Source organism: Arachis ipaensis, chromosome B9 (assembly GCF_059453495.1).
Source record: "Arachis ipaensis isolate K30076 ecotype BB chromosome B9, ASM5945349v1, whole genome shotgun sequence".
Taxonomy (NCBI): Eukaryota; Viridiplantae; Streptophyta; class Magnoliopsida; order Fabales; family Fabaceae; genus Arachis; species Arachis ipaensis.
Genome location: NC_142444.1, coordinates 84,524,502 through 84,533,232, shown reverse-complemented (window position 1 = coordinate 84,533,232; position 8,731 = coordinate 84,524,502). Strand labels below are relative to the sequence as shown.

Below are 8,731 nucleotides of genomic sequence, written 5' to 3'. Positions count from 1 at the left end.
CGCGTACCACTAACCAGCAAGTGCACTGGGTCGTCCAAATAATACCTTACGTGAGTAAGGGTCGAATCCCACGGAGATTGTTGGTTTGAAGCAATCTATGGTTATCTTGTAAATCTTAGTCAGGAAGTCAATTATGTTTATCAGTTGAATTGTGAATAACTGAGAGAGCATAAATTAAAGGTTACTTGTTATGCAGTAATGGAGAATATGTTGGAGTTTTGGAGATGCTTTATCTTCTGAATCTCTGCTTTCCTCTGTCTTCTGATTCACGCACGCACGTCCTCCTATGGCAAGCTGTGTGTTGGTGGATCACCGTTGTCAATGGCTACCTTCCGTCCTCCCAGTGAAAACTACGCTCACGCGCTCTGTCACAACACGGCTAATCACCGGTTGGTTCTCGATCCGGTTGGAATAGGAGTTACTATCCTTTTGCGTCTGTCACTAACGCCCAGCCTTCAAGAGTTTGAAGCTCGTCACAGTCATTCAATCCTTGAATCCTACTCGGAATACCACAGACAAGGTTTAGACTTTCTGGATTCTCATGAATGCTGCCATCAGTTCTAGCTTATACCACGGAGATTCTGATTAAGGAATCTAAGAGATACTCATTCAATCGTATATAGAACGGAGGTGGTTGTCAGGCACACGTTCATGATTTGAGGAAGGTGATGAGTGTCACAGCTCATCACCTCCATCACAGTTAAGCGCGAATGAACATCTTAGATAGGAACAAGCGTGTTTGAATGGAAAACAGAAATACTTGCATTAATTCATCGAGACACAGCAGAGCTCCTCACCCCCAACAATGGGGTTTAGAGACTCATGCCGTCAGAGAATACAAAGTTTAGATCTGAAAAGTCATGAGATACAAAATAAGTCTCTAAAAGTTGTTTAAATACTAAACTAGTAGCCTAGGTTTACAAAAATTGGATAAACTATGATGGATGATGCAGAGATCCACTTCTGGGGCCCACTTGGTGTGTGCTGGGGCCCACTTGGTGTGTGCTGGAGCTGAGACTTAATCAATTCACGTGCAGAGGCCATTTGTGGAGTTGAACGCCAGTTTTTATGCCAGTTTGGGCGTTCAACTCCAGCTTTTGATCCTTTTCTGGCGCTGGACGCCAGAATTGGGCAGAGGACTGGCGTTGAACGCCAGTTTACGTTGTCTATTCTTGTGCAAAGTATGGACTATTATATATTGCTGGAAAGCCCTAGATGTCTACTTTCCAACGCAATTAGAAGCACGCCATTTCGAGTTCTGTAGCCCCAGAAAATCCACTTTGAGTGCAGGAAGGTCAGAATCCAACAGCATCAGCAGTCCTTTTTCAGCCTGAATAAGATTTTTGCTCAGCTCCTTCAATTTCAGCCAGAAAAATACCTGAAATTACAGAAAAATACACAACTCATAGTAAAGTCCAGAAATATGAATTTTTCCTAAAAACTAATAGAAATAGACTAAAAACTAACTAAAACATACTTAAAACTATATGAAATTATCCCCAAAAAGCGTATAAAATATCCGCTCATCAGAATGCATGGAGAAACAAAGATTGGGAATGCCCCAAAGGACGCGGACGCCCACCAGGCGCGCACGCGCAAAAGTGATTTCGCCTATGGATGCGCACGCGTACATGCCGCGTCCGCGCGGGTTGAGAATTTGCCAGCGACGCGCACGCGCACATGGCGCGCACGCGTGGTGCACTAAATCGTGATTGTTCATTCCTTGGTAACGGCGCTAAAAACTTAATACGCACGTTCATAATTTTAGTTCTCTTCACAATTTCGATACAACTAACCATTAATGCACTGAGTCGTCCAAGTAATAAACCTTACGTGAGTAAGGGTCGATCCCACAGAGATTGTCGGCTTGAAGCAAGCTATGGTCACCTTGTAAATCTCACTCAGGCGGATTCAAAAGGTTATAGAGTTTTAATAATTAAAAGATAAATAAAACATAAACTAGGATAGAGATACTTATGTAATTCATTGGTGAGAATTTTAGATAAGCATATAGAGATGCTTTCGTTCCTCTGAACATCTGCTTTCCTACTGTCTTCATCCAATCATTCCTACTCCCTTCCATGGCAAGCTTTTTGTAGGGCATCACCGTTGTGAATGGCTACATCCCATCCTCTCTGTGAAAATGGTCCAATGCGCTGTCACTGCATGGCTAATCATCTGTTGGTTCTCGATCATACTGGAATAGGATTTACTATCCTTTTGCGTCTGTCACTACGCCCAGCACTCGCGAGTTTGAAGCTCGTCACAGCCATCCCTTCCCAGATCCTACTCGGAATACCACAGACAAGGTTTAGACTTTCCGGATCTCAAGAATGGCCATCCATGGGTTCTAACTTATACCACGAAGACTCTAATATCTCGGACTTGGTCCCCTGTATTAGATATCTAAGAGATACTCATTCTAGCTTTTTTGCATGTAGAACGGAAGTGTTTGTCAGGCACGCGTTCATAGGTGAGAATGATGATGAGCGTCACATAATCATCACATTCATCATGTTCTTGGGTGCGAATAGATATCTTAGAATAGGAATAAGCTTGAATTGAATAGAAAAACAATAGTACTTTGTATTAATTCATGAGGAACAGCAGAGCTCCACACCTTAATCTATGGTGTGTAGAAACTCTACCGTTGAAAATACATAAGTGATAAGGTCCAGGCATGACCGAATGGCCAGCCCCCTAAACATGATCAAAGGATCAAAAGATAATCCAAAGATGTAAATACAATAGTAAAAAGTCCTATTTATACTAAACTAGTTACTAGGGTTTACAGAGATAAGTAAATGATGCAGAAATCCACTTCCGGGACCCACTTGGTGTGTGCTTGGGCTGAGCATTGAGCTTTACACGTGTAGAGGCTTCTCTTGGAGTTGAACGCCATTTTGTAACCTGTTTCTGGCGTTTAACTCCACTTTGCAACCTGTTTCTGGCGTTTAACTCCAAAATGCAGCATGGAACTGGCGTTGAACGCCAGTTTGCATCGTCTAAACTCGAGAAAAGTATGGACTATTATATATTGATGAAAAGCCCTGGATGTCTACTTTTTAACGCAATTGAGAGGGCGCCATTTGGAGTTTTGTATCTCCATAAAATCCTCTTTGAGTGCAGGGAGGTCAGAATCCAACAGCATTTGCAGTCCTTCTTCAACCTCTGAATCTGATTTTTGCTCAAGTCCCTCAATTTCAGCCAGAAAATACCTGAAATCACAGAAAAACACACAAACTCATAGTAAAGTCCAGAAATTTGATTTTTATTTAAAAAATAATAAAAATATACTAAAAACTAACTAAATTATACTGAAAACTATGTAAAAACAATGCCAAAAAGCGTATAACTTATCCGCTCATCACAACACCAAACTTAAATTGTTGCTTGTCCCCAAGAAACTGAAAATCAAATAGGATAAAAAGAAGAGAATATACTATAAATTCCAAAATATCAATGAAACTTAGCTCCAATCAGATGAGCGGGACTTGTAGCTTTTTGCCTCTTGAATAGTTTTGGCATCTCGCTTTATCCATTGAGGTTCATAATGATTGGCATCTATAGGAACTCAGAGTTCAGATAGTGTTATTGATTCTCCTAGTTCAGTATGTTGATTCTTGAACACAGCTACTTTATGAGTCTTGGCCGTGGCCCTAAGCACTTTGTTTTCCAGTATTACCACCGGATACATAAATGCCACAGACACATAACTGGGTGAACCTTTTTAGATTGTGACTCAGCTTTGCTAAAGTCCCCAATTAGAGGTGTCCAAAGTTCTTAAGCACACTCTTCTTTTGCTTTGGACCTTGACTTTAACCGCTCAGTCTCAAGTTTTCACTTGACACATTCACGCCACAAGCACATGATTAGGGACAGCTTGGTTTAGCCGCTTAGGCCAGGATTTTATTCCTTTAGCCCCTCCTATCCACTGATGCTCAAAGCCTTGGATCCTTTTTATTTACCCTTGCCTTTTAGTTTTAAGGGCTATTGGCTTTTTGCTCTTGCCTTTTGGTTTAAAGAGCTTTTGGCTTTTTCTGCTTGCTTTTTCTTTTTCTATTTTTTTTCGCCATTTTTTCTGCAAGCTTTTGTATTCACTGCTTTTTCTTGCTTCAAGAATCATTTTTATGATTTTTCAGATTGTCAAATAACATTTCTCCTTTTCATCATTCTTTCAAGAGCCAACATATTTAACATTCATAAACAACAACTTCAAAAGACATATGCACTGTTCAAGCATACATTCAGAAAACAAAAAGTATTGCCACCACATCAAAATAATTAAACTAGTTTCAAGGATATTCGAAACCATGTACTTCTTGTTCTTTTGTTTTTAGAACAGTTTTCATTTAAGAGAGGTGATGGATTCATATTCATAACTTAAAGGCATAGACACTTAGACACTAATGATCATATAGTAAAGACACAAACATAATTAAACATGAAGCATGGAAACCGAAAACAGAAAATAAATAGACAAGGAGATTAAGGAATGAGTCCACCTTAGTGAGGGTGGCGTCTTCCTCTTCTTGAAGAACCAATGGTGCTTTTGAGCTCCTCTATGTCTCTTTCTTGTCTTTGTTGCTCCTCCCTCATAGCTCTTTGATCTTCTCTAATTTCATGGAGGATGATGGAATGCTCTTGGTGCTCCACCCTTAGTTGTCCCATATTGGAACTTAATTCTCCTAGGGAGGTGTTGATTTGCTCCCAATAGTTTTGTGGAGGAAAGTGCATCCCTTGAGGCATCTCAGGGATTTCATGGTGGGGGATTTCCTCATGCTCTTGTTGAGGTCCATGATCTCTTGTTTGCCCCATCCTTTTCTTAGTGATGGGCTTGTCCTCTTCAATGAGAATGTCTCTGGCCTTAGGTGCCCTAGATGGTTATGGAAAAATAAAAAGCAATGCTTTTACCATACCAAACTTAGAAGGTTTGCTCGTCCCCGAGCAAAAGAAGAAAAAAGTGAGTAGAAGAAGAAGAAAATAGAGGAGATGGAGGTGTGTGAATGGTTCGGTCAAGGGGGTTTAGGTGGTTATGATGTGTGAAAAGGAAGGAGTGATGGTTTGAATTGAAGTGGGTGGGTGTAGGTGGGTTGTATGATGGTTTTGGAGGAGTAATGGAGGTGATTGGTGGAGGTTAATTGAGGAAGAATATTATGAAAAGGTGTGAAGATGAGAGAAGAAGTGGTAGGAATCCTGTGGGGTCCACAGATCCAGTGGGACCAAGGACTTAACATCCCTGCTCCAATTAGGCGTGTAAAACGCCCTTGCTGTGCAATCCTGGCATTTAATGCCAGACTGCTGCCTGTTTCTGGCATTAAACGCCCAAATGTAGCTTGTTTCTAGTGTTTGATGCCAGGCAGATGCTTGTTTCTGGTGTTAAATGCCAGCTTGGTGCCTGTTTCTGGCGTTTAAACGCCAAACTACTTTCCTCTAGGGTGTGCTGTTTTCAATGCTATTTTTCATTCTGTTTTTGATTTTTCAGTAGTTTTTGTGACTTCACATGATCATCAACCTAATAAAACATGGAACAACAAAAAAAAATAAAATAGATATGATTAAATAACATTGGGTTGCCTCCCAATAAGCGCTTCTTTAATGTCAATAGCTTGACAGTGAGCTCTCATGGAGCCTCACAGATGTTCAGAGCATTGTTGGGACCTCCCAACACCAAACATAGAGTTTGAATGTGGGGGTTCAACACCAAACTTAGAGTTTTGTTGTGGCCTCCCAACACCAAACTTAGAGTTTGACTGTGGGGGCTTTTGTTGACTCTGCAGTGAGAGAAGCTTTTCATGCTTCCTCTCCATGGTTACAGAAGGAGATCCTTGAGTTTGAAACACAAGGTTGTCCTCATTCAGTTGAAGGACTAACTCTCCTCTGTCCACATCAATCACAACTCTTGTTGTGGCTAGGAAGGGTCTTCCAAGGATGATGGATTCATCCTCATCCTTTCCTGTGTCTAGGATTATGAAATCAGCAGGGATGTAAAGGCCTTCAACCTTTACTAACACGTCCTCTACCTGTCCATAAGCCTGTTTTCTTGAGTTTTCTGCCATCTCTAATGAGATTCTGGCAGCTTGCACCTCAAAGATTCCCAGTTTCTCCATTACAGAAAGTGGCATGAGGTTTATCCCTGACCCAAGGTCACATAGAGCCTTCTCAAAGGTCATGGTGCCTATGGTACAAGGTATTAAGAACTTTTCAGGATCCTGTTTCTTCTGAGGCAATGTCAGTTGATCCAGATCACTCAGTTCATTGGTGAGCAAGGGAAGTTCATCTTCCCAAGTCTCATTACCAAATAATTTGGCATTCAACTTCATGATTGCACCAAGGTACCTGGCAACTTGCTCTCCAGTAACATCTTCATTCTCTTCAGAAGAAGAATACTCATCAGAGCTCATAAAGGGTAGAAGGAGGTTCAATGGAATCTCTATGGTCTCTAGATAAGCCTCAGATTCCTTTGGTTTCTCATAGGGAAACTCCTTGTTAATCACTGGACGTCCCAGGAGGTCTTCCTCACTGGGATTCACGTCCTCTCCCTCCCTTGTAGGTTCGGCCATGATGGTTAAATCAATGGCCTTGAACTCTCTTTTTGGATTCTCTTCTGTATTGCTTGGGAGAGTACTAGGAGGAGTTTCAGTGACTCTTTTACTCAGTTGGCCCACTTGTGCCTCCAAATTTCTAATGGAAGACCTTGTTTCATTCATGAAACTTAAAGTGGCCTTAGATAGATTACAGACTATATTTGCTAAGCTAGATGGATTCTGCTCAGAATTCTCTGTCTGTTGCTGAGTGGATGATGGAAAAGGCTTGCTATTGCTAAACCTGTTTCTTCCACCATTATTAAAACCTTGTTGAGGCTTTTGTTGATCCTTCCATGAGAAATTTGGATGATTCCTCCATGAGGAATTATAGGTGTTTCCATAGGGTTCACCCATGTAATTCACCTCTGCAATTGCAAAGTTCTCAGGATTATAAGCTTCTTCTTCAGAAGATGCCTCTTTAGTACTGTTGGATGATTCCTTCAATCCATTCAGACTCTGAGAGATCATATTGACTTGCTGAGTCAATATTTTATTCTGAGCCAATATGGCATTTAGAGTATCAATTTCAATAACTTCCTTCCTCATAAGCGTCCCATTATTCACAGGATTCCTTTCAGAATTGTACATGAACTGGTTATTTGCAACCATGTCAATAAGTTCTTGAGCTTCTACAGGCATTTTCTTTAGGTGAATGGATCCACCTGCAGAATGGTCCAGTGACATCTTTGATAGCTCAGACAGACCATCATAGAATATATCCAGGATGGTCCATTCTGAAAGCATGTCAGAAGGACACTTTTTGGTCAGTTCCTTGTATCTCTTCCAAGCTTCATAGAGGGATTCACCTTCTTTCTGTTTGAAGGTTTGAACATCCACTCTAAGCTTACTAAGCTTTTGAGGAGGAAAGAACTTGGCTAAGAAAGCCGTGACTAGCTTATCCCAAGAGTTCAGGCTATCCTTAGGTTGAGAGTCCAACCATATTCTAGCTCTGTCTCTTACAACAAATGGGAAAAGCATAAGCCTGTAAACCTCGGGATCAACCCCATTGGTCTTAACAGTATCACAGATCTGCAAGAATTCAGTTAAGAACTGAAAAGGATCTTCAGATGGAAGTCCATGAAACTTGCAGTTCTGTTGCATCAGAGAAACTAATTGAGGTTTAAGCTCAAAGTTGTTTGCTCCAATAGCAGGGATTGAGATGCTTCTTCCATGTAAATTGGAATTTGGTGCAGTAAAGTCACCAAGTATCTTCCTTGCATTGTTATTGTTTTCGGCCATGTCTCCTTCTTTTTCAAAAATTTCTGTCAGATTTTCTCCAGAGAGTTGTGCTTTAGCTTCCTCTTTAGAGTTCTTTCAGGTTCAGGATCAGCTTCAACAAGAATGTTCTTATCCTTGTTCCTGCTCATATGAAAAAGAGGAGAACACAAAAGAAAATATGGAATCCTCTATGTCACAGTATAGAGATTCCTTATGCAAGTATAAGAAGAGAAGAATGTAAGAAGGAGAAGAGAAAAAATTCGAACACAGAGAGGGGGATGGGGTTCAAATTTTTTGGTGGAGGAGAAGTGTTAGTAGATGAATAAATAAATAGAAGGAGGTGAGGAAGAGAAGAATTCAAAAATTTAAATAAAATAAAATAAAAATATTTTAAAATTAAAGTTAAAATTTGAAAATTAAAATTAAAATCAAATTAAATTGAAATCAAAATAATTAGTTAATTAAAAAGGAAATTTGAGAAAGAAGGAAGGGATTTTCGAAAATTAGAGAGGGAGTTTAGTTAGGTAGTTTTGAAAAAGATAAGAATCAAATAAAAAGGTAAAGTGGTTAATTGAAAAAGATTTGAAAATCAAATTTGAAAAGATAAAAAGTTAGAAAAGATTTTAAAATTAAATTTTGAAAAAGATGTGATTGAAATTTAATTTGAAAAAGATTTGAAAAAGAATTTTAAAAAGATTTGATTTTGAAAGTTAAAGTTGATTACTTGACTAACAAGAAACAAAAAGATTTGATTTTAAAATTTAAAGATTGAACCTTTCTTATTAGGCAAGTAACAAACTTAATATTTTTGAATCAATCACATTAATTGTTAACATTGAATTCGAAAATATGGAATAAAAATAAGAAAAAGATTTTGAAAATTAATTTAAAATTTTTGAAAATATGAAAGAAAAATTGAAAAAGAT

The 8,731-nt window shown here is 39.3% G+C and overlaps 1 non-coding gene across 1 annotated transcript; it reads left to right on the top strand.

Moving 5' to 3' along the window:
• Positions 1-7,325: 7,325 nt before the first annotated feature.
• On the top strand, positions 7,326-7,433 carry LOC148545283 (small nucleolar RNA R71). The gene has a single exon (XR_015902073.1). It is a non-coding gene; the product is annotated as a small nucleolar RNA R71 (small nucleolar RNA).
• Positions 7,434-8,731: the final 1,298 nt, after the last annotated feature.